At 39.0% G+C, this 26,730-nt stretch overlaps 1 protein-coding gene and 1 long non-coding RNA gene across 2 annotated transcripts in view; both read left to right on the top strand.

Annotated features, from left to right (window-relative positions):
- The first annotated feature begins 5,412 nt into the window (after positions 1–5,412).
- Positions 5,413–7,942, top strand: LOC143421059 (uncharacterized). Its single transcript, XR_013100789.1, has 4 exons — positions 5,413–5,909; positions 6,268–6,420; positions 6,788–6,878; positions 7,473–7,942. It is a non-coding gene; the product is annotated as an uncharacterized LOC143421059 (long non-coding RNA).
- Positions 7,943–9,763: 1,821 nt separating this feature from the next.
- Positions 9,764–26,730, top strand: part of oxr1a (oxidation resistance 1a) — a 182,430-nt gene continuing 165,463 nt past the window's right edge. The window contains exon 1 of the mRNA XM_004541604.5: positions 9,764–9,908. The gene's annotated coding sequence lies outside the window, so the exon portion shown is untranslated. The remainder of the gene's footprint in view (positions 9,909–26,730) is intronic.

Raw genomic sequence — 26,730 nt, forward strand, 5'->3', positions numbered from 1 at the left:
TGCTCTCTTTGATGTGCACTGCGATTTGTCAATGTTTGCCTTGCAGTTATTTATGCAAACTCAGTAAACTTATCATTAATAAATTCTATATTATTATTATTATTATTATTATTATTATTATTATTATTATTATTATTATTAATAATAATAATAATAATAATAATAATAATAATAATAATAATAATAATAATGTTGTTGTTATTGCAGTTTTTATTAATTCTTTCGAGGTGTGTGGCTAAGTGTGTATTGTTTTATGTTGTTACCTGTAGAGACCAATGACAGACACTTAAAATCTCTCCTTTTCAACAGGATTGAATCAATACAACTACGGACCTGCGGGGGTCGCTGTTTCCCACAAACCCTCCCTGTATTGGCTCACACACTCACACACACACAGGAGAGTTAACATTAATAGCCCCATAATCACCATGCAATAAGACCTAAAAACGAAATCTTCATCTTGCAATGAAAAATGGCCTCAACGCAAACTGAAGGTCAATGACTGAACATATGGAAAACTTGATATATCCCAAATAGATGAAGATAATTAGAAACTAGGGGACTTTGATTGCCATCCCCTCGCTGCTCTTAGAACAGCTAATCAAGCCCTCATCATGCATAATAACGCGCTGATGGTTTGCAGGACAGCTGCTTCCATGACAAGTGATTCATGCAAATAGACGCTTTTAATGCAGGCTCTACATGTGTGCCAGTTTGCGTCATTCTGAGACTGTCACATCCATACTGATGATATTCAGTACTATAATGCACTATAGCACACACCGTGAACTGGGCCTGCAGTCTGGCAGTGCTCCATGTGAGTAATCGCCTTGCACAGACACCAGAGAGAAAAATAATAAAGCTTTATGGTTTCAGGAAAGGATTCAAGCGTTAGGCAGTCCGTGACATCACAGAATCGTCCACAGAGAGGGAACATTAAGTTCTGAGTGTTGAGTGTTTCCCTTTTATTCCCCACAAATAGAATACAGTCAGACATCCCACCCCCAACCCCAACTCCCAAACCAGTTTTGTCATTAAACAGTACCTAGACAAAGGCAATCCTCAACAACAAACCCTGTTTAGATAGCAGGTGACTGGAGCCATGTAGGGAATTCATTGCGGTAATTAAAAAGTCTGGCTGGACTGAAATGATGAATGTCAGGTATTGACACACTGTCAGGCAGGCTGCGCGTGTGTTTGTGTGCTGATTTTGTTCCAGTGTAGCCGGGGCTGATTAAAGCTAATGACGCAGGGCCTTCTCAGCATCTTGCTTCTGTTCCAGCCTCGCATAATTAGGACTGAGAGAATAATGGTCTAATCACACAACTCTAGCTTCTCAACTACAGCTTTCCTCTGCAGCTTGTACAGCAGTCACCTGGCCCTTGGCTTCATCTGTGGTCCATCAAAACACCCGAGCCTGCATCCGCTGGGAAATCAAAGATAGCTCCTTCCATCAAAGATTTAGACTTGATAACAGGATTCATCCAGTAATATAAAAAAAAATTTCTGATGATGTATGATGGCCTTGACTGCCAGACTGACTAAAGGCCAGTATTTGTTGTTTGTTTCTGTGGATTACTGTTGGAGGGTCACATGACCGATTGCTGACAAAGCTCAGATTTTAGAAGTGATTGAACTCTGACATCATCAGATATGACCCAGAAGTCTTTCAAATTTTGAGATGCATAATCTATAGTGTCTCTTTTTGTTGTAACATTCATGATTAAAATAAAAAAATGAAAAATCATCCAAGAATATCCTTCAAGATCCTAACATAACAAACTTTATTATTAAAATAATTTTTGCTGTCACTCTTATCCCTAACGTACATAATATTCATATAGTTGTTATGATCTATCCATCCATACAAACACTTCTGAACTGATTTAGAGCCAACACCTGACATTGGGGTGAAAAGGTACAATTAGTACGAGCCAAATAAGCATGTTGGATTAACATGTAGTGTCTGTGTCCTTTAGCACAAACACAGTAAAAGAAGACTTTTGTGTACAATTTGTTCATTTTTTGTACAATTTGTTATTCTAATTTAACATTGCTCACAAACTAAATCTGCCCTCGAGCTAAATATAACATCTTCATGCTCCCAGCGAGCACAGATGAAAGGCCAGTCCTTCACTGCCAGGTCACCTCAACACCATCTTTTGCATCTGTGGCATTTCTGGAGGCAGGGCCCATTTTTAAGGTGTTGCTGCTTTCCCCAACCCATCTCTGACATTCAGCACAGTCTCACACAATCCCTTTCATCTGTAGTTAGAGGGTACCTTTCCAGCAACACAAACTGTATAAGGTGGGACAGCCACTGAAAACAGAGAACAGACCATCTGAGTGCAAATAATAACCTATTATTTTGACATTTCTGGCATTTTTCTGCTCCCATTCCTGCTGCCCACTTTCAGCATTTGTTTTCAGGCAATACTATCTACTTTTGCTCTGTGCTACAGAGTTTCTACATGTATATGCAATGGAAGTGTAATGGAGATAGCATGGCAGGGGCACCAAAATCTATTTCCTGTTTGTCCTATCTGTTTTGTCACATAGCACAAGTTAACTGAATAACGTTCCTCACTGGCTATTGGTATCACCAAAGGTCATCAAAAAATTCTGAAGAGGCATACATATCTCACAATATGTTAGCTTTCCACTGTTAAAGGCATCTGACAGTATGGTGTGATGCTCCACTACAGCCAGAACCTCATACAGGAAACAGCTTGCTTGTATGTCATGTGAAATGGCAGCGTTGCTCAGTAGCTCTGTCTGTGAGCATATGTACTTTGAAAAACAAAAAATGTGCCAACGACTTTTTGTGGAGACGAAACATCAGAGGTTCTTTAGGGGGTGGGGGTAGTTATGGTTTCCTTTAGGTGTTCACTGTGACTGAGCAAACTGTCTTTAGTAAGTGTTTCAGCTGATCTCGTGTTCACAAGCCAAATCTGACTCTGCTAGCTGCTAGCAACTGTAGCTGTCCAATGTAATAGAGTATAAAGGCTAATCTTTCTCTCTGAAATATGATAATAAGAAAAAAAGTAGCATAAAGTGAAAACACTTAAAGTAAATACTTTGCTGAAATATGTTAATGATAGCGTTTCACTTGTCAATGATTAGTACGCTGGTGTTAGCATTTACCTTAAGCAGCCTCAAGAGTTGAAAGCATGATTGAAAGTCTTTTAGACTTGTTGAATTAGGTAATGAGTGAAATGCAAATCTCTGTATAGCCAAGGAGAATACATTATGCAGGATGGTACAACATAGTAAATGTTTCAGTAGTGCCAAGAAAAACTACTAATTTTTCAGGTTTCTCCTGCAAATAAAAACTAATTTGCTAAATGTAAATTGCAATGCAGCTTCACTAAACAATCAATACCAAAGTAGCAGCACTTGATATGATTTCAAAATATGATGTTGCATATTATTGCCTCTAGTAATGCTTATGTGAATGTGCATTCAGATACTTTCCACTTTTTATTAACTATATCAGTATATAATATATATAACTAGTATATATAACTATAGGTTCCACCCATGGAGCATGAGATCATGTTGAATTTTTTTTTTAAACTATTTTACATTTTATCTAAGATTGTATGCAATATCTCCTAGGCAATTTACTCAGACTTACACGGATGAGAAATTCATGTTTACTGCTACCCAGTAAGTCTCAAAGCAAATTAATTTGTGCGCCACCATTTACATTTTTATGATTGGTGTGAGAAAAGACACACACACAACCCTAAATGTTATTGCTGCAATAAAGTGCCTCTTTAACTAATTTCTGATTAATGGATTGTTGTTCCATTTGGTGCCCATTGTGTAAGCTCATGTAATTTCTAATTTTTTAGTGCGTCCCTTTTGCGTTCTGTAAATGATCCAGAGTGAAAAGCAGCCTATACACAAGCCTTTCCTTCAACTAAACAAGCTGTTTCTCAGGAAATGTACTGTCTCCTTTATTTATTTATGAGTGAGCTCTGGGGTGTTCAGGAGGGTAGGCATCACAGGCATCTGTCATCAGCACTCAGTCTTCAAACTCCACGTGGTGCTCATCGATTTTAGCCTCTCACTGCTGAAGAGCTCTATCAATCAATACAGTAACAAGTCTTCATTTATACTTGAGAAATGCTGTTTCCAGCGCAGCGGGCATGAACTCCTGGTGTTGTCAATGTAGCCATAAATTTTCAATTCTGAATTTAAAATTTTGGCTTTGGGCCTTATCTCTCTAACATGGCTGTACCTCATCTGGTCATGGCACAACGAAACATAAGTGTGTGAAGGCTCATCTGCCTTCACACACACATGAACTTCAGTGACATCCCAATGTGTTTAATATGTCGGCGCACCCTTTGCAGCCATAACAGCTTCCAGTCTCCCGGAAAGGCTTTCCACAAGGTTTAAGAGTGTGTCAAATTGAATTTCTGACCATTGTGAGGTCAGACACTGATGTCGGATGAGAACGCCTGGCTCATCTCTGCTGTAATTCATCCCAAAGGTATTCTTTTGGAGTTGAGGTCAGGACTCTGTGCAGGCCAATCAAGTTCTTCCACACCAAACTTGATCATCTATGTCTTTATGTACCTTGATTTGTGCCTGGTGTGCAATCATGTTGGAACAAGAGGGGCCAACCCCAAATTATTCTCACAAAGTTAGTAGCATGAAATTGTCCAGAAACGGGCCACGCACCTCACCATCTGCTGACTCTACTCTGTGATTTGTGGCTAAGTTGCTGTCGTTCCTTGTCGCTTCCACTTTGTTATAATACAGTTAACAGTTGACTGTTGAATACCTAGTAGCTAGGAAATCTCACGACTATACTTCTTTCACAAAGTTTGTAGAATTCAATGATTTAGATGTGTGACTGAATACTTTTGGTGTATAATAATAAACCTGAAACCACTTTGTTGTCTACAATTGCTATATTGTATTTTGCCTCTTCTAATACAATCAATCAAGCCTTTTATTTGTCACATGCAAAGTTTACGCCTGCAGTGAAATTTGTGTATCGAAGGAGCTCCTTTTGGTGTGCAGTATTTTACTCTTGAGACTGATATTGTTTAAGCATTTAGGAATAAATTAGGTAAGTCATCACCTCTTGTGCATTCAATAATAACCTAATATATACACTACACTGAAAAAAAGGGACTGGCCATCTCTTGGATTTATGTAAGCATCTTGCATGCATTTAACACAATTGCCTCATGTTTTAAAGTTAAATGTAACTATATAGTGTAAAAACTACATGATATGCAGAAAGGGTGTATTAAATTGTTCATATCATGTTCAGGTGAAGTAAGTCAATAAGATAGCAACGTTAAATCTCGTGAAACCACGCGTGATTTCATCTCGCGGGCTTTGGATCGTGGTTTAAAAAAGGCATCCATCTCAGTCAAGTCTAGCAGCCAACTCTACGTTTTTGGTATGTCTTGATTTTTTGAATTCATTTTTACCATATTTCAGCCAAATGTAGTTAAACGTCTAGAGTGTCGCCATGTAACATGCTAAAAAAGAGCCGTTAGCTTATTTGCTGTTTTATCTGTTGTCAAAGAATTGGCGCTTTTTCATTTGAATTTGTCTTTGGCACAAGAGCCGTAATATCACATTAAACCTAATTACGAGGCACTCATAACATAATTTGGTTTTCTGTGTGAATAGATTTGTCAACTGACTCTTCAGTTACATTGTGTATTTACTGCACCGTGGTGTTAGTGAGATTTTGGACATTGAACAGCTTTAGCTAATATCATCAGCGGCATTATGCTAGCTTACATCCCTACCCCTCCTGCCCTCACCTGCTGTCCTTTTGTTTTTGTTTTTGTTTTTTTTGCTGCACATTGAGAGATGACCTCTATTCTGCATTTCACCAGGAGTCAGCTGATGGATTGTGGGTTCAAGGTGTTATGGTAAGAAAGTATATTCTAGTTTCGTTTCTGTAACTTAATTATAATAGGTTTTTTATAATTATTAGGTGCATGCATACTCACCCTATTAATACAACTGAGAGATCCAAAATCTGCCATAGGTTTAACTTATACCTGTATGTATTGCCAGAAAGGTGATTACTGGACTCGCATTAATGCACACTTGAACTGAAATGAGGTTGTAACTTGTGGGTTGTTGGGTTGCAAATCAGAAACAAACATCTTTGGATTTTTTTTAATCCCATAAGATCTGGAAACACAGTTTTTATTCAACAAAACATTACTGATTAACCAAGCTCAGTGCCTGCTGTTATTTCAAAATAATTGTATGTCATTTCAGATAAAATGCAGCATTCCAGTGCATCCCAACCATGCCTTTACAGTCAAGGTTTCTGACGGAGCTGAGTTTTTCTCTGACAGTCTGCTGAAAGTGTTTGCAAAGTGATCGGGGGAACAGGGCACAAAGCTAAAGGATGTAGCTGCCATAATGACAGTAAGAACTTTAAAATTCTTTAACTACAAAGTGTATATGTATTGCATTAGCTCAGTAAAAGATTTTTATGCTACATCCATTGAAACAGTCAACTATTACCTGTGAGTAATGATTCCACTAAAAGGATGCCATAATTTTCGTCATGCATTTACTGGCCCACTGAGAAAAAATTATCTTTTTGTTAAAAATAAATGTTCTGGAAACTATATATCCATAAAGTTGATGTCAAACAGGAACTTTTGATATTGCTTTGTAGATGCTGGTGTTGCATGTTGACTGGTTTAAAAAGTCAAGAGTTTTTGTCTGGGATCATTTTCTTCTGTGCTACTGAAAAGTTCACAAATCTCTGTTTTCTTTGTTATAATAGTCAAGGATGACATTAATGCTCGGAGTCCCTCATCAAAGTGCTCCGCATCTGTGTGAAAGACAATTGTAACATCTTGGTGCAGGAGTTCATGGTGAGTGTTTTATGAGTAGATTGTGGCTTTGCAACATTTAAAAATGCATTTAGTTATCCACTTGATCCTCATTGGACTGGTTAGGACCAGTAGTCCTCTTTAATAATTTGAAGTTCACATGAGGCCTGGTAGTGAACTCGGCCGCCGGCCCTTGAGGCCCCATCCCCACCCCTGTATTAGGGGTCACATCAGTGTGAAAAAACTTTAAATTTGTCATTCTAATGAACAAAGGAAAATCCCACCAATATTTATATTAGCTTTTGTTTGAAAAAATGACCAACTGACCAACAGCTAACCAAATTGTGGGGCTGAAAGTCTAAATTCTAACATCTTCTGAGTGACATAACCTGGATTTCTGATGGGCCGGTGTCTTTCTAACAAAAACTAATGTAAAGCATTTGAAATTATTATGTTTTTCACCCTCTCTTAGAAACTCTGTTAGACCATGAATGGCAGCATGGCAGGCCACTCTTTGGCTATAGCTATTTACTATGTTGCTTGCATTGGTTTAAATTACTCTAACATTAGAACTGGTAGATTCAAAAGAGATGAGTTTAAAAAGGAATCTTAAAGAAATGTTTTGTGTTTAACCAGGACTTGACTGAGGCCACTGCACAGATTGAGAAAACCACAATGAACATCTGTCTCCAGAGGATGCGGCAGGCAATGACTTTTCTGATGTTGTTCTTCAAGATCTGGATAACATGACCTTTGCAGTAGCCATGCTGTTTGGACCTTTTTTATTCCTTCAACATGAGCTACCCATCACAACTCTGCTACACTTTTGAGGTGATTCAATGGGTGGTAATGGAGTTGGATGCAACTCAGCTCTCAAGAAAAGCTCACAACTAAGACAAAACTGCTCCTGCAACGAAGCTCACTGTTATGCATGTGAGGTGACCAGCTCTAGGTGAGAGGACATTTAAATCTCACACTTGTTCTGCTGCATTTTTGAAGCTCAATTCCAGGAACGGATCGCAGGGTTCATTTTTATATACTCTGCAACTGCCATGAGGACGAGCCGTTTTTTGTTGTTGTTTGTTTTTCCTTTTGCTCTGTACAAGTTCTGTTTGTCTGTTTGGCAGCATTTTTTAATTTCTCTTTGTATTTTTTCTTTCTTTTACTAGTGAAGAGATGTAGCGTGAACAGTTATACAGTCTAAATATCCCATATGGGTCGTGTGAAATGGTATTTTCAGTTTCATTCAGTTGAAGTAAAGAACGTTGAATATTTCTAAGTGTGCTGTTTTGAACCAAGATGTCACAGTATGATCAGTGCCGTAATTTTTGACAGTCACTGTATCAATGTTATTTTTGCGTCTCTTGAATAAAGGTTTTGACCTGCAAGTGCTAATTTCTTTAGTTATTGGGGTAAAATGGGAGGTGTTAATAGGAAGGTGTTTGCCAATTCAGTAACCTAATTTAATGTTAATGGAAACTAACATTACCTCAAATTGTTTAGTTATAATTGTTGTTTAACTGAATCTTGATGTCAGAGGCCTTAAATAGAATGTTTTGTATTGTTCTTTCCCAACATTTTTCAAAAGAAACAGTCCAATTTCTTTGCTGTGATTGATTCCAGAGAACACGGAAGAACTGACATTATTTAACTGTTGATTTATATAGATTCAGTAGAGGAGTAATGTCAGTTTAATTCTTTACCTACTGCAGTGAAATTAGACATTTTGTTTTGAAAGGTTACTGGTGGATGCCAGCAACCATCTTGGAAGAGAACAATACAATCTGTTATAAGGCCTCCATTTGAAAATTGTGTATTTGATACTAGAATATAATAGCAAAATGTAATTTGAAGATAACATGTAGTATTTAAGTGACCAAGTAGTATTGGGTAAAAGTTATTGAATGGTGTTGGGATAAAGTGAAAAAATTGTGAAGGATTAAAATATTCCAAGAGCTCAAATTACTTCATCAAAACATGTTTAAGTCACATTTTATCAACACAAATTGCACAAGTTTATTGAACATGAATAAATTGTGTTAATTTAACTCAATTGTTTAAGTTGCTGCCAAAGCAAAACATCTGTGTGCAACAAATGTCCACCATTGAATTAAGTAAATCCAACAACATATTTTTTTCAGTGTACTATACACAGCAGTTAACTTTAACCTATCGGTGAACTGTGATTAATACACATGTTATTTATTTTGATGAAATTCGTAAATGTACTTAATTGTTAGTCTGTTCACACAGCTAAAAATAATTAAGAACATTCTAAAGCACCGCTCTGCCTATATTATAGAAGTTCTAGTACTTTCAAGCATTTCTTTCCTCCCCTTTGTTTTTACTTTTTTTGTACCCTTTGTCTCACTTTTTACCGTTCCACCAGTGTACCTCTTGCTTCAAGCTTATCTGCCAGGTTTAGTTAATACTTTCTTTACAAGTTAAGATTCTGAAACACCTTCTCAGTTTATGCATGTTCATACATTTCAACAAAAATTACTACTAGTGGTTATGCCACACTTTTTATGGCATACTGCCGTACCTTATGACATTTTGCTTTTTTTATTTTTACTCAAGTACATAAAGTTTTATTTATATCTCTAATGTTTATTTTGTATTTAAAAGTAAATGTGATAAATGACTTCTTTTTTTGACAGCCATGTGATCATTAGCTGGAGCCCGAACAAACCCTAATAGTTCCACAGTCTTAAACCCGTTTAAGCTTAGTGGGTCTGTTTTTGCTCACTAGAATCGTGTATTTCTTCCTTATCTGCAGCCACTGTGTCATTTTTATTCCTGCAGTGTATCTGAGGATGACAGCTCTCCCCCTTCCCCTCCCCTCTCCGCTTTCTCCGCTCTGCCGGGACGCTTGCCCGGTTTGGTTTGGTCCGCTCCTCCCCTCTCCTATGTCTCACCGATGGTAGTTTCTATTGGGAGAAGGTCAAATGACTCCGCATGTCTGCCTCTGTGTACATTCCTGCCATGGCGCACGCCTGAAGAAGAAATACTTTCATCGCGAGTGTGTTTGCGAGCATCCGAAAGGCGGCATCGCGCAATGTCCCTCTAAAAGTAAGTACCGATGCGCAGCGACATGTTTGTTCTCTGTCAAACGGATAGCCCGGCTTCTTCTTTCTTTTCTTTTTTCTTTTTCACATGTGGTCGGATAAGTCGTTTCCTTATAAAGCTTTAATGTTTGCAAAGTGTAGTGTTTCTGTGCGGATGCTACAGCTCAGGAACCCAGATGGTTTAAAAATAGTTCCTTGGGGATGCTTGGAGTCTTGTGATGCTTTCAGCGGTGCAGGTGAAATTCAGGTGAAGGGAGGCTCTTATTCCCACTAAACAAATAACCTGAGCTGCTTGTTCTTCATGCGCCTCAGCGGTACTTACATTCAGATCAGTTTTACCTTTGGCGCTCCTGCTGCATTTTCGCTATCCTGGAGTACATTATAGGAGCTTAATGAACGAATACAGCTCTGAGCAGCAGTAATAAGCCACATTTAGTTCTAAATAATGCAGAGGTAAAGGGAAGGTAAACAGTAATCAAAAGAAAATGGGAATTCAGACTATTCATCAGCACGAAAGTGTATTGAACCATGTTTACGTTATTTACTCAACAGTACATGTTATCTGAGGTCTGTGCTAATGTGGGAGCATGGAAAGTTCACTCCTCAGCAACTAGAAAGCTCTTAGGAAGGTAGACTTAATGAAGTGAGTCATCTAAGTGTGGCCACAACTCCCCTCCTCATCTTCCCCTGCAGAGTAGTATGTAGCTAACTAAGCCTATTACACCATTGCATAATGCAATAAGGTATTACCATAAGGTGCAGAATGAGCTGCCTCTGGGAGTCAAGTGGTGGAAGCCTGTGTATTGTCCTTTTAATCACTTATTATACATGCTGGTAAAACATATAAGGGAAAGGTAGTCACGAACACAGAGCTAACTAAAGGGAGCTGGATCACTGTCCACAGACACGGTGGCTTCACTGATGTGAAAGGTAGCTTGGTCAAGGGCAGCGAGATGTTCAAGGTCAAATCAGAGTGAAAACAGGGAGAGGAGTTGTCAAGTAAAGTGTCTGATTTTTGTGATGAATGCTCATCTTGTTTCACTTGCTCAGATGATCCTTCATGCTGCTCAGGCAAACCGTTTTCTAACAATGCTGCCATCAATCCATGTAAAAAAGAATTCTTTAAAAAGAGCTACAAAAAGCATTTTCTAAAGAATTGTCTTTCAAAGGTTGGGAGAAGTTAAAAAAGAATACCAGTGTGTTTCCTGTACGCTAATGCAAAAATCTCTTAATTGCATGTTTTGTTAATATCCAGTAAAATATAAGAAAACACAGTTTGGTAATGTGGCATTTTGCTTAAAAAGTAACTTGGATTATGTAATTTTTCATTACTATGGACATTTATAAATAAAAAATAGTTTAGGCATAAATCAAACCATGTATATACTCGTAAACTACAACTATATTTAGACTGTGTGTTAACTTTCCTGTGTATATAATATGCTCAAAAACAATGATATTTGAAAAGCCATGATGTTTTTTTTTAATATAGAGTTGTTTTTTTTCCCATGTCATAGACTAAATAATGAATTGTTTAGAAAAAATATTGGTCAGTTGAGCGTTGTGTTGTAGTAACTGAGTGTTTAGCTCTGCTACCAACATTTTAGAAATGTCAAGACTAGGGCTTGCAAAAACCTGGTACTGAGATAGGCCAACAACCAACAGTAAAAACAACTATCGGATTAGGTACTACTTTGCAACATTTTCAGTGCCAGCAGTGCTGTCTTTGCCTCATCCAGCTGACACACAGCTTCACACAGCACTGCTGCAGACAGGCAGACACACCGCCCTCCCTTTAGTGGCAGCATGAACTGTAGTCTGTGTTCACAACCACTGAACAACATTTTATGAGGGTTTTCAAGCTCCCCTTTCAACAACATTGCAGTATTAAACAATTAACATACATATTAACCTGTTCAACTATTAGAATCTGCCATGTTCTTTACCATAGAACTGTTACTACAGTAGAAAAAATAGTAGTGACACACACACAGACACATGCGCACACACCTTCAGTCATGACTCTTATGATGAAATCATGCACGGTCCTGCTGGCTTTGATTAATCCTTCACCCTGCAAACATCAGTGAGTTCTTGCCGTTACCAATTGATTACTGCATCGAGATTCTCGTTGATGAAACTGAACTGTATTCACTTAGTGGAAATGATTTCATACATGCTGTTTTAAAAAGAAACAAATTCAATTAGTTGGCTCCTAATAAAAATATATCCTTATCTGTATTTCAAGTGCATCAAACTGCGCTTTTATGCTTTCTGATCTTTTATTTATTTTTTTCTCTGCGCTGATAAGCTGAAGCTCTGAGGGACGAGGCTTGATGTCTATCAAGATAGCCACGAAAAAATTCGGTATCTCTCAACTGTGTGAGGCTCAACAACAACTGCAGCCTCCTCTATCTCTGCACGCTCATCAATGCACACAGCTCTCAGGTAGACTGAGAACTTCTGCACTACCCTTAGAATACAGGCTAACATGAGATCAGACAGTGTTTCTTGAAAGCACTCTTTGGGAAGACTTATTTAAAGTGCTGCTAGTAGACTTTTAAATAAGCCCTTATATGTAGCACAGACTGCTTTTACCCTGAGGGGCATGCTGTGATGTAAAGGTCAAGGTGTAGGCGATAACCCTGTGAGGCTTCGTGCACATATAAGTGGTTCCACTGGGATTCTGTGGTTTCTAAGCACTGTAGTTCAATGTAAAGTTCCTTAATATCCCTGATTTATCATCATATAGACCCTTTTGCTGCCTACGTCATCAAAAGCATGCGTGTGCATTTTGGCAGCGGAGGTAAAGCGTCATCCCATTAATTCAGATAAGGATGACGAAACAACACAGTTGTAAAGCTTGATTTAAAAGTGTTATCATCATAAAAATGTTGGGTTGTTGCGTGTTTGGCTGTCAAAATCACTCCTCTTTAAACAGCGGGTTGAAGTTGTACAGAATTACGACGGGATCCCAGCTGTTTCTGAGAAATCTGAGGCGTCTGTGGTAGCAAGCCATTAAACGTGTTGACGAAAGCTGGACTGAGGACACAATCAGAAATGCTCGCATTTGTAGCGCCAATTTACATCAGGTAAGTTATTTATCTACTCTGGTTACACTATAATTCCTGCTTTATATGAATAATAATATCTAAAGTAAGCTGCATTAGCAGGTTTGCTATTTGGCTATTAATCAGTGTAGTGTGACTGTCTGGATCAATATCCTGGTAAGGATATATATTTTTTAGAATCAACCAATTTGTTGTGAGCTTGTGCCTGCATATCCTAACTTTTCACATTTCTGTATTAAAGATGAAGAGGATATCCCAGTCCCAAGGAGAGAATATGATGATCTAAACCTGAGATACACTCAGCTTCAGAATGACTGTGTGAACCTGCAGCAGGAGAAAAACTTCAAGCTGAAAATGCAAAGCTTAGAGAGGAGCTGAAAAACTCTGCGTTTTCTTATGCCACTATTAAATGCAAAATGGGGCAAATGCTTTCTTTCACAGGACTTACCTCCTTTATCTTTGAATATAACAGACAAAATCACAGACAGTGTAGAAATAATTTGCCAAAATATCATTCTGCAGGATCATCTTACTGGCTTTTGCTAATGAAATTAAGAGTGGGCCTTAAATAACACTGATTTAGCCTACAGATTTAAGGTATTAAAACCCACCATATCAAATGTATTGTTGCATTCACTATAATGTTGTCCTGCTGTTTCCTTCATGGTTTCACCCTAAAGAACAGATGGGACATTTAACTTGGTTTTGTTGTACTGCATTATATCCATAATTAATTTTCCTTTTTTTATCCGTTGTGGTCACATGGTGAAATTTAGTACGTGTGATCCGATGGGTGTGCCAGTGGTGTTATCTGGACGCATTCTAGTGTTTCAAATTGATGATGCTGCATTTAAGTTTGTGAAATGTTTCTTCACTTTTCACCTTTATTTCCTGTGGTGAGAGTTCCCTGAGTGAGTGTTAAATAAAGCAGTCAAGGGCTCCAGCAAGCCTGGTTGTTCCTCCGTATCAGTGTCCAGTGATGTTGTTTCTGTGTCACTGTTCCCTAGACTTGTCAGCACTGCAGCATCTAGGTCCACAACCTTTATTTCCCGGATGTCATCATCGGTCAACTCTGATGACTGGGTAATAAGAATACATAATTATTATTATGCCGAGTATTTAAAGAAATATATAAAATATATTTTATGAAGCTTGATCATTTTTGTTCAGAACTCATGAAGCAGAGTATTAAAACATAAACGGTACACAACACTGAGTAGCCAATCTAAGGAATCCAAGTTACGAAATAAATAATGTGAAGCTCAAACAAAGAAAAAAAATACTGAAATGACTGAGTGTCTACAGGTCTTTATGATTTTTTTTTTTTAAATCATAAAATAAATTGCCATTGGGGAAAGTCTTTATTCTTCAAGCTCGGGTCCGCTACCAGAGGCCTGGGAACTCGAGGGTCCTGCGCAGTATCTTAGCTGTTCCTAGGACTGCGCTCTTCTGGACAGACATCTCGGATATTGTTTCTGGAATCTGCTGGAGCCACTCACCTAGCTTGGGGGTCGCTGCACTTAGTGCTCCGATTACCACTGGGACCACTGTTACCTTCACCCTCCACATCTTCCCGAGTTCTTCTCTCAGCTCTTGGCATTTCTTGAGCTTCTCATGTTCCTTCTTCCAGATGTTGCTGTCACTCGGTATAGCTACATCTATCGCTCTATCACTGTCTGTATCTGGAAGTCCCACAGGATCTTAGCTTGGTCATTCTCCACCACCCTAGGGGGCCTCTCCCATTTTGACCTCGGGACTTCCAGGCCTTATTGGCACAGATGTTCCTGTACACTATGCCGACCACTTGGTTATGCCATTCCATGTATGCCCTGCCTGCTAGCATCTTGCACCATGCTGTTATATGCTGGATTGTCTCAGAGGCATCTTTACACAGCCTGCACCTGAGGTCTTTCCTGGTGTGATAGACCCCAGAACTATTGCTCTTGTGCTGAGAGCTTGTTCCTGTGCTGCCACAAGGAAGTCAGTTGCCGGTCATCAAAGTTAACCTGTTTAGATAGTTTGCATGATCTTTTGTGGATAATCCCTTTGTCTAGATTGACAGACTCTTAAATCTCCTTTCCCAAAATGTGTGCACATCCTTACCTGTGTTATTACTGTTTACAAATTGTTAAAGGATCTATGGTGCTTATGAGGATACATGCAGCTGCATACAACCATATAAGCCACTTAACCAAAATGCAGTTTGACAGGCATAATATAGTATCTTTTGCAGCGACAGCAACAAGTCTAACAATGAGTGTCTACAGCCATCTGTAAAACATGGTGAAGACTCTGTTATGGTTTGGGTTGCATTTCAGACAGTGGTGTTAGGGATCTTAGCAACAGCTCCACTTTTCAACATGACAGTGATCCCATACTGCTAATGTCCAAAAAGCATGCCTGGATAGAAAAACACACAGTGGAAAACGATGTGTCATGGATTGGTCTCCCAGATTCAGGACCTCAGCATTATTGAAGGAGTACAGGATCACCTTGATAGCATATGGAAGAAAGAAGAGTTTTGAATGTCCTTCAAGAAGCCTGGATAATTATTCCTATTTGAGGTATGCCAAAATACACAAGAAGTGGACTGAAAACCAGTGGCAACATATCTACTACAGTGAGTGTCTACAGCCATCTGTAAACACAGTGGAGGCTTTGTTAAGGAACAAAAATCATTCAAGAAGCCTGTAGAACAATTCATGTAGACTACTTCATGAAGAAATTACAGAAAGCTGTCTAAAACAGTTCAGTCTGTGTTGAAGAAACAGGTGGCCATACCAAGTATTGACTTTCAAGCCCAAAACTCTGTTTTTGCCTTATTTACTGTATTTCTGTGCATATTTCAATAAATAGCTGCACTTATTTCCCATTTCCCCAGCAAAATATAAAGAATTAAGAAGTACCTAAAGACTTCTGCACAGTACTTTGCAGTGTTCTTTACTTTATTAAGCTTTTCCTTATTCTCTATCACACACACACACTTAGTGTTTGCATGGTGGACAGAGCATGCAATCTAACAATGCAAATATGGAGGTGGACGTACAATAACAGCATCATAGATTATAATAGGCCCCTTTTGTAACTCAAACAAGCAGAACGTTAGCTATGAAGCACTAATTATGATGCATGATTATTTACTCAATTTTTTGTGTGTAATCTGTTTTTTGGAAATTATTGGATTGGTTGTCACAGGAATAAAGCAGGTTTATTTAATATGGGCGGGATTAAATGACCAATGATGTTGCATCAATGTGGGTAGAACCAGTTGTGATCAGTGCAAGTGAATGTTATGCAGTTGGGATCCTGTGGCGTAGCCTTACTCATTATTCCAGGGGGCTGCCAGTGCTCCATTCTAAAAAAAAAAAAAAAAAAAAGGAATAATTGGTTTGTGTTTATTACCGTGTTGAAATTTCTCTGTAGTCTACTCAAGTGTCCTGCTTATAAATGCAATATTAAAAAGAAGAATAAACAAGCTTTAAACAAAGTAATTCTGCTGGTCCTACAAGACAGAAGAGCCCCTTTAACCCTTCAAAATCAGCCAGTTCATATTTTAGTGCATATAACTTCATCAGTTATCACAGTTGTGTTTTATAGTGCAAACTTCAAACTATATACCAGTTTTTAATCCTTACGATTCAGTTCTTTAGATTTTATTGACAGTTTCATGCGCATAAGTCCTACAAAACAAAAATAGATTGAAGCCAACAAAATAACCAAGCTTATGTTTTCTATGTTACATCTCACTGTAAATAACACAGAAGCTTTTTCTATATTTTATGACATGGCATAATACATACAAAAACAAAAATGTTCTGAATCACGTTAGTTTTATATTAGTGTTATATTTTTGAACATGTCAATAGGTGTTTGATATTCAGGTATTTGTTTTAATGAGATGTTGCAAAGCACCATTTGCTAGCAGTGGTTGGTGCTGTCCCAAAGTGGGGGGTAGGCCCAGGCTTAGGGTTAGCACATATGATGACTTTGACCTCAGAGGGTTAAATAATATTTTACTTGTGCTTCCCTGGTCTATGGTGATCTGCTGTTTGCTTGAAATATTAAAGAATTTATCATTAATACAGTTGACCTTTTCAGTATGGACAGTTTTCCTTTGTCAAAGACCACAGGAGCATGCACTTATTCATGATGAAGCAACAAATCTGACTGCTTTCTTTGAAGATCTGAACAAATACAATTATCCTAACTAAGATCACCCAATCCTGGATCACCAAGTGATTCTTGGATCAGAAGTTTTATGACAGACATATTAGCTAAATGTGGATATATTTAACAAGGAATTACATTTTTGCCTGCTTACTTTTTTTGGCTGCTTTTTTTTTAAATTTATTTTGCAAGCACTCACATTGTCTACTGTGTTTTCAGTTTTTTGGGTGTTCTGTACCAGCAGTCTGCATTAGAAGAATAGGGAAGTGTGGTTTTGGAGAGCATAAACAGAGGGATACAGACAGGGTAAGGAAGGAGATGGTCCTCAGTCCACAACAAGACAATTAGATAATGACAAGGCAGTGACACAGATGATTTGTTGCCTTGTGTTGTAATGTGATTCCAGGAGTCTAGCTGAAAATTCATTTTAAGCTTTCACAAAATACATTCTTCCATTATGGAGCTTGGTGGGTTTAAATAATTTAAAACATTGTTTTCGAAAACAAACAGGAATCTCCTGAACAGGACGGCGCTTTCATGGCACTTTGATGCTTTATATGCACTTTGCTAGAAATAACTTCTCTTTACATCTAGACGTGGTTTATGTTATCTGTAATGAGTTTACTGTGTATCTAAAAGAAAACTGTGATTAGTCAGCCACACTGCAGGCCATAAAGTGGCCCCCCTCTAGTCCTCCCTCATTTTGGTATAAATACCCCGAAGGCTGATTTGTTTTTCTCACCACTCTCTGTGCGATTCTTATGTCTGGCTCACTGTCTAATGATGATAATCTTAAAAAAAACCCAAAAAAAAAACCCATAAGAAGAAAAAACATTAAAAAAAAAAAAACAAATAAAAAAAAAAAAGACAGGTGAACATTTGGGAGGGCATGAAGAGGAAGCAAAGGGTGTAGCGTACACAAGGGGGGTGTTTGGTTGGGTTCCATAATATAATGGCGTTACGTACATACAGTAAACAGCTCCATGGGACTGGTTGGAGGATTAAAGAGGATTTTCCACGCTAAGCTACAGGAACTCAGCCCTGTGACCCCCTCATGTTTCCTCCTCCCTTTAGAAGAGCAGCAAACCAGCCTCCTCTCTCCTTTCAGGCTGCTTGGCCCGTGTTGCATCCACCCTGTGACCCACATTGGCGATTATATGGATAGGATAAAGAAGAGGGTGGCACCACCCTTTAGGATATTTTATAGTGCGTTTCCATCAAAGTGATTTGACAGCTATGAATCCTTTGCTCTGTCATTTTTTTTACCCAGTTTGACATTTTCTGATAAATCTGCAAATCTTACTGATTTGACAACGCTGATGATAGTAATAGCTGTCCAGGTAAATTAAGGGCACGTTCTGAGCGCCTTTCCCGTACCCGTGAATGGAGTGATAATGTGACAGCCAGATGACATACATCACCAAACGGGCCCCACATAACTTGATGGGAGGAAGACAATGCTGTCAGCAAACTAAAATCTGGTTAAGTTGAGTGAACATTGCCTTTGGTTCCACTTTGGGACACTGCTGGAAAGCTAATTGAATCAAAGCAAAGGGGATGGGGCCACTTTTGACTGACACTCTATGGGCATTTGTCTCCGTCAGCCTAACATCATGCAGGGAGGTGACTCAGCAGGGAGCCGTCCCCGACCCAAATGCATGCATGCCCTTAACTCGAACTGACAGTGTTCTAGGATCCTGTACATACCTTGCCACAAGCAAGACTGCTGGAAAGCTGAGGTTTTCTCTTTTTATTTATACTTTTTATTTTAATTGTCGTCATCATGTGAAGCCCCTCCCCCCTACCCACACACAAAAAGCAGAACTAGATCAACCCAGGAAAGCAGAGGTTCATTTTGTGTAAATGCCGAACTCAGAAGAGATTCTGAGTTGTTTTCTCAGAGGCCTGTGGAGTGCCCAAATTCAAGGATGTTATGAGGAACGTCCCCCTGGCTTGAGGAATGACTTTGCTGCTTGGTTCAAATGACAATATTTGTTACTATTTCTGTAAATCAAACTTTTCAGTGACCATTTAAGTCTTTATGAGAGGTAAAAATGGTTAGGTTGATTCAAGCATATGATTGGGGGGCTACAACCAACCAATGAGGCCAACTATATTACAGTCTTGACCAATTTGTCAGTTCCAATTTGCTGCTAAGATTTTGTCTTTTTTCTGTTTCTTTGCAGCTCCTGTGCAAGTTTTTTCTTTTTAGCATAATATAATACCAAAACAAATAAAATGAAAAAATACTATTTTAGAAATGGTGAAGAGCTCCAACACTGTTTGCAGTACTTGCCACTTAGCCGACTATGATTCAACTGAGCAAACTAGTACGAGGTCAAGCAGTGTTTTCACAGTAAATTGCAAAGTAGTTTGTGAAATTTACTGGAAGTAAATGAACCATAACCCCATCAGCTTCTTGATATCACTCAACAATATACGTTATCTCTCTATATATGTGGGCACGTGTGTATTAGCCCCACATGAGGCCAAAATGATTCTCTCGATTATTGTCGTGATTATTCATTGATTTAAGTGACATAAATGTAATGTAAATATAACACTGCTTTCACATCCTTTCGATCCATTTATTGTACTTCAGCGATGCATGTGAGAGATGTGAGATTCCTGTCTGTTTTCTCTGTGATATTTTGTATACGCTGCAGGTTTTTCCACTTTGGAAAAATTATTTTATATCATGTATTTTGCTCAGTAAGTTGACTATTTCCCTTTTTATCTCACATCTTTTGACATCTTTGGGCGAAAGGAATGCTACTCTAATTGTGATCATTGGGCTGGATGGATATGTGGACGCATTGAGCTGATGTTCGATGATTGATGTAGCAGCCATTATTCTTCTTGGCCTTCATGCTTGAATGGTGCTGCAATGTGATGTTTCCAGGTGGTTGTATAAGTTAGTTGTGTTGCTTTGGATATGATTTGTTCTTGGTTAACTTCATCATCAAACCTCAAGTATTTCTAAATAGTGCATGATGATGTGAGGACGGATGAAGGACAGTTATTGAATCAGGCAGTGCAGAGGATTAATACGGAGGAAGTCAGGGCACTGTGAAGAGGGTTGAAAGGAGGTTAGTTCAGATGACATACTTATGGAGGTATGGAGATATATAGGAGGAAGGGCAGTGGAATTTATGATCTGTAGTGAGAGTAGATAGCAGGTGGAAGAGAGCTTGGAGAGGTCAAGGTATGCCCTGGAGAGAAGAGGAGTGAAAGTAAGTAGAAGCAAGACTAAATACATTTTTTGTGAGTGAGAGGAGATGGATGGGAAGGTGACTATGCAAGGAGCAAAGGTAGTGAAGGTAAAATGAGTTAAAAATACCAGGGATCAACTGTCAAAAGTAATGGATGGTGCACAAGAGGTGAATGGAAGATGTTGGAGTGGCCGAAGAAGAGTGCCAAGAGTGAAAGGGAAGGTTTACAAGATGGTAGTGAGACCTGCTGTAATGTATGGTTTGGAGACAGTAGCACTGACAAGAAGACGGGAGGCCAAGCTGGAGGTGTAGATCTGAAGATGTGAAGACTTTCATTGGGAGTGACCAGAATGACCAAGATTAGAAATGAGTACTTGTCTCCCGGCCCTGCTTAATAGCCCGATAAAAGTGAAGAATACACTATATGGCAGAAATCCTGTGGTTCAAAATTCAATTAAGGTTTGGAACCAACTATTGGACACAGTAAAGGCTCCTAAAATGTATTTGGATGCTCCGCTATGTAACAACCATGCCTTCAGGCCTGGGCTGGAGGACAGCACGTTTGTGTCATGGCAGGGAAGAGGGATTTGTTCTCTCAAAGATATTTACATTAATGGATATTTTCCATCTTTTCAACAACTGAGGGTGAAATTTAATCTTCCTAATTCACATTTTTTCAGATTTTTACAGTTAAGACATTTCATCAAAGCATCTGTTCCACGATACGGTCTGATTCCTCGAAGCCCAGTGCTTGACAGCTTCATGTCGTTTGAGCCCTATACTAGAGGTGCTGTGTCCCGCTTTTAGAGGGCCTTACTGGATATGTGCAGTCCTTCCTCTGATACTTTTAGGGAGCAGTGGCAGGAAGAACTGGGGGTGGATGTTCCTGATGATCTTTGGCAAGAGTGCATTAAGAATGTATATTGTAGTTCTGTAAATGCTAGACACTGTTTGATCCAATTTAAGGTTGTGCATAGGTTGCACTTCTCTCCCACTAAACTGGAAAAGATATATAAGAACGTCTCAGCCCTCTGTGTTAAGTGTTCAAGTGGTCGAGGAACTTTATCTCACCTTTTCTTTCAATGCCAAAGGCTGCGGCCTTTTTGGAATCATCTGTTTGATTTTTTGTCCAAAGCCATTGGCAGGGTGGTCCCATGTACCCCCTTTGCAGCGTTGTTCGGGGTGTGTGAACTGGGATGGGCAAGGGACAAGACGGAGATGCAGGTTGTGTCAATGACCACACTTGTGGCTAGAAAGCTGATACTTTTCTGCTGGAAGTCTGATAAACCCCCTACCTTCGAAATGTGGTTGAGAGCATTTGGAAATGTACTCCATCTGGAAAAAATCAGGTTTACCCTGTCTAACCGAGAGAGTGTGTTTGATAAGATTTGGCAACCGGTCGTTAGCCTGATGGACAACCTTAATTGAAGTATACTCTGTCTTGACATTTATGTATGATGTATCACCACCTTGTTGACTTGCCGTTCACCTTCTATTGTGTTCTTTTTGAAGGTGATTGTTGTATGCTACTCAATTATAAAATCAATAAAAATATATTAAAAAAAAAAAGAAATGAGTACCTTCAGAGGGACTGCTCAGGTTGAGTGTTTTGGAGATGAAGTTAGAGTGACATGATTTGGATATGTGCTGGAGGAGGAATGGTAGATATACTGGACAAAAGATGTTGAGGATGGAGCTGAGGCAGGAGGAAAAGAGGAAGACCAAAGACGAGGTTCGCGGATGTAGCGAAGGGGGACATGCAGAAGGAGAGCTGTGCCAGACATTTGAATCTTGCTGTACATCTGTCTTTATCGTGGTGTTACTGGTCCGGGAAACTTCAAGCTATGTGGTGCAGGGAACACTTGTGATTGGTGTATGATCAGGGGGTGATTTAGGGAGAGCTTGATTTGCTTTTGCTTTGAGTTCTATTGGTGGAGCACACACTTTCGGTATTGCTCGAGTCAAGTCAAAATCTTAATCAAGATTAAAATTTGATTACTTGTGCAGCTCAAGTGTGTATATAGAAAAGAAAATATGATCAATATATCAGTATTTGGGGTTTTTACTCAATATTACTCACTCAAAAATCTCAATATTGGCAATATCTGCTATTTTAAATGAACAACTTTTACTGTGCTCCGCCTCTGAAATCTCGCTTCATGCGTAACACAGTTCTGATACTGGTATGAATCTAATCTGCTGTCCTTTGGCTATGAAACAAATTTCCAAAATTATCAATTTATTCCTTCTCTGAGTCTTCTTCTTCTGGCATAGCATACATGTACTTACCAAATAAGCATATATTTTGCTTTTGAGCCCAGTGGCAATTCAGAACTATCTTACTGTAATAAAACGTTAGTTTGCTCCTCCATGCAGTTTTTGTGACATCTCATGGCAGACAAAAGTCTAACGAAGAAAAAAAAAGAGCTTGCCCAGTGTGAACTTGTGTGTGAGAGAAGCAGTAATTTAGGAAACATTTATAACCTGCTATATTTCCCTGTAGCTGGATTTTCATAAGCATAGTTTAGCTTACAGAGCATTGAAATACGTATCCGTTATAATTCAGGCTACAATGAGACTCCCAGTGCTGTATTATAGGGTAGAATAAGTTAAATTAAACTAAAGAGCTCAAACGTATTAGCTGCAGGGAGCTTTTAAACATGTCAAAGCTATTAGCTTAATAATTATTTCTCTATAATATTTTCATCTTTTTGGTGTAAATCAATATGATTAATTAAGTGAAAGGCACTCAGAATCAGATACAATCAGTTGTCACTTTTAGCATCAATAATGGAGCTCTATTACATGAACATGAAACATAATGACTCCATTATCCCTCACGGCTGGCGAGTGGCTGGAAAAATTCTCGTGGAGATGTTTGGTTTGAAGGGGAAAAGCTCTCATGCAGGCAGATCCGGCGTAGCTCCAGCAATGACGCAGTCCTCAAACGTATGCCTGTGTTCCTCCGGGAGATGCAGATAAGACGCCATCGAGAAGATAACAGCCGTGCATTGCTACCATTAGCCCAACACAAATATGATAGTCAGAAATGACAGAGAGGGTGTTTATTCCTTGCCCAGTAATTGACTGAGCATTTCCATAATAGGATTGTGTTTCCTGCCAGGCTAATGTGACCCCTATTAGTTCAGGAAACGTACTGCAATCAGGCTCTGCGTGCGCTGCCAGACAGCCAAGAAAATGAACTGGGGAAAAAAGGAGAAATGAGGGACCAGAGGGTGAGAGAGATTTAAACAATGGAGAGATGTAGACAATGGGACAGCCAGAGGGACCAGAGAGGGGAGCAGAAGGGAAGATGAGTCATATCACTGCACCAAATCGGGCCTTGATTGAAATGCCACTGCAGCTACTGTACTTAGATTTTAATTTTGGTTGGCCTAAATTGGATTTTAACTCACCATATCATTAAGCTTACATTAGACATGCTGTTCATACACTTATGCCTTGTGTTTAAGTCAAATGTCCAAATCAGGAGTTGAAAAAGGACCAAAAACAAAATGAGCACATTATCTCCGATATGAATGGAGCAGAAGTGTTTGTTTCTGAGGTACTAGAAAAAGAACAGGGATGTGCAGTGCTTAAAATACCTGCTGTATTTATGTGGCAAGTGCTTGAGTTGTTTTCTTTCCTCTGTGCATCTTTGTAGCTGTTACTGATTTAGCTGCATGCTGGCCCAGCTAATCCTGCACCCTGATCGATCTTCTACTACTCTTGCTCGCACTCTGGATTTTATCCAGGAACCATGTTGGCTCGTGTCTTTATCTTTTCATCTCATCAGTCATTCGCAGAGCGAGTGTCACGGAGAGTTTGCATTAACAATAGAATGGATTTATACAGTGAGGCTGTGGCCTTGCTGGGAACCATTTGGCATGATGGCTGTCTAAACAATGTGCTGAAAAACGTGCTTAGCTCATCTTTGTTTTTTGTAAAGCGGCTGTGTCAGCCCCCAAGCTTAAAGCTTCCTGTGTTATGTCGAACACATCGCCACCGTGTCATTGATGGTTTACGGTCGGCGGCTTTCAGCAGAAGTGCAGGTCTGAGCAGTAGGGATACCCGCTCTCCTGCTGTCAGTCCGAGGGATTCGCCTCAATCCATTACATGCTTGGATGCTGATAGTGTTTGTCAGGATGCTCTGCATGGCCAGACAATTAAGCTGAAACACAAGGCTGACTTAATGAAGCTCGGCAGGAAAACATTTTCAAACACGGTTCTGGCCATAGAGATAGAAGGAGATGAGGTCCACTCATGCCAGGAGAAGCCACATGGCTCCATTCTTGCATTGTTGTGGTGTCTGTTCATGCACTGGTGGCAGAAAATATCCACACTAATAATCTTTAGTGAATTTAGCTTAATGTGGCTACAGGTTCTTATGGTGGCATTATCAACTTGAAGAAAAGCTAACCTAAGAGCATATATGTTCGTCTTGGATAACGATAGACTAAATATTATAATTAGCTAACGTGAGTAAAAGGTCTACGCCATGATCATCACTTACAGTGTGTTAGCTGAACATCACAGTCTTCCTTGTTGACTCATATTGGCCTATTAGAAAAGACAGCGTCAACTGTTTTGCTGTCTCATTCAATGTTGTGGCTTATGGCTTCACATTGGTATTATGTATCATGTTACTTATCAGTTTTCTTCTCTCATGCCTAAACTGACTTTTCTTCCTGTTAAAGGGAGTTTTTCCTTCCCACTATTGCCAAGTGTTTGCTAACAGGGGTTCCTCTGATTATTGGGGTTTTCTCTGTGTTATTGTAGGGCCGATACCTTACAATATCGCGTGCCTTGAAGTGATTGTTATTGTGATCTGACACTATAAAAATTGGAATTGAATTGAATGACGTCAAAGTGGCTACCTCCATCGTTTATGTACTGTTTATGGGTGTGTCTGTACTTAATATTTCACAGGTCTTTACAAAAGAAAATTATAATTTCTATTATTATTAGTTTGCCTAATAAACTATTTTAAACTTACGTCTCATTTCAATGACTGGTGATTTCCTTATTTACATACCCCAAGACTAAGTAATGTTTATCTGCATTTCTTAATAAATCAACACCACATATTAAATTAATTTATTACAGTTATCTTTAAAGCTGTACTGAAACTGATTTGAAATTTGATGCTGTTGACTGATACAAAATCAAATCTGTTAATGATAACAGTAAGTCTTTGCATGGTTCAGTAAAAAGAACTCCTTCTCCTAGTGCACATTTGGTACTCTTACTGCTGGGACATAATTGTTAGCTCCCCTGGTGAAGAACAATTGTTGCCAGCCACCAGTTTGTGCCGGCCTTAGCTTGTGACAACAACAGGGTCTGCATCATCAGCATCAACATACAGGCTTTAGAAAATGTAAATACAAAAAAAGAGCTTCATTTAGATATTCAATATGTTCACAGCTCACAAAAAAGAAATGCTGGGTCCATTTTAATTCATCCTTATCTGAATTTCATACTGGCATCCTGTTTCTTTTCTTGTTATATAATATGTTGCTTTAAATAAAAGGACACTTATTAGTGTGGCTTTGAAGCTGGCCTCACACTTAGAAAAAAATCTAACATTTTCAGTTTTTGTCTTTTTACTGTCGACCCTCGAAAGCTCAGCGGTTTGTTATTTTTCTGAGGGCAGCGCAGGGTTTGGTGAGGTGCTCTGTAATCATTTTAAGGCCCTGCGACACTGTGACGAATGCGAGGATGAGTCACATTTTAACAGCAATGGGGAAGGCAATTGCGGGACTCTTTGAAATTATCTGCCTGTATTCCCTGGGCTCTGAATTTTTTCTCTCAAATTAGATAAACAGTTTGCTTTAATGAAATGAAATATTTTAAAATAATTGCCTTTCACTGTGCATGTACCTGCAACCCTTTGTGGTAAGGTTTTTATTAGTGTCCACCTGCTGCGTTTATGGTATGAAATGTTTTGGAAGTACAGCTGGTAGAAAAAACACTGATGCATTGTCGTAGCATCAGTCACCACACAGTTTTGGCTTGAGCTATCTCAACCTTTTTACTCGTACCAATGTGAGACTGACATTTTGTCAGTTTAAAAGCATGCAGTCCAAAGTCGGGTTGTTTAGAAGAAACTATATGAAAGAAAGGAAGGGGGAAAAAAAGACGCTGGCTTTTTATTAGAAACTTTCTCTTTGTGTCTCCACAGCTGGGTAGGTGTGTCTGCCTCCGTTTGATTGGCAGCAGCAAGCAGGCTGAGTCCCAGCAGGGGAACAGAAGACAAAGTAAACGAAGTTGTTCTGCGAGTCATTGGTAGACGATGGGATTGAAGAGTAAGGACCACACCAGCATCTAAACAGGCTGAAGTGACATTTTCTGGTGTGTTTATATGCTGTTCAGTGAG

Source organism: Maylandia zebra, linkage group LG11 (genome assembly GCF_041146795.1).
Source record: "Maylandia zebra isolate NMK-2024a linkage group LG11, Mzebra_GT3a, whole genome shotgun sequence".
Taxonomy (NCBI): Eukaryota; Metazoa; Chordata; class Actinopteri; order Cichliformes; family Cichlidae; genus Maylandia; species Maylandia zebra.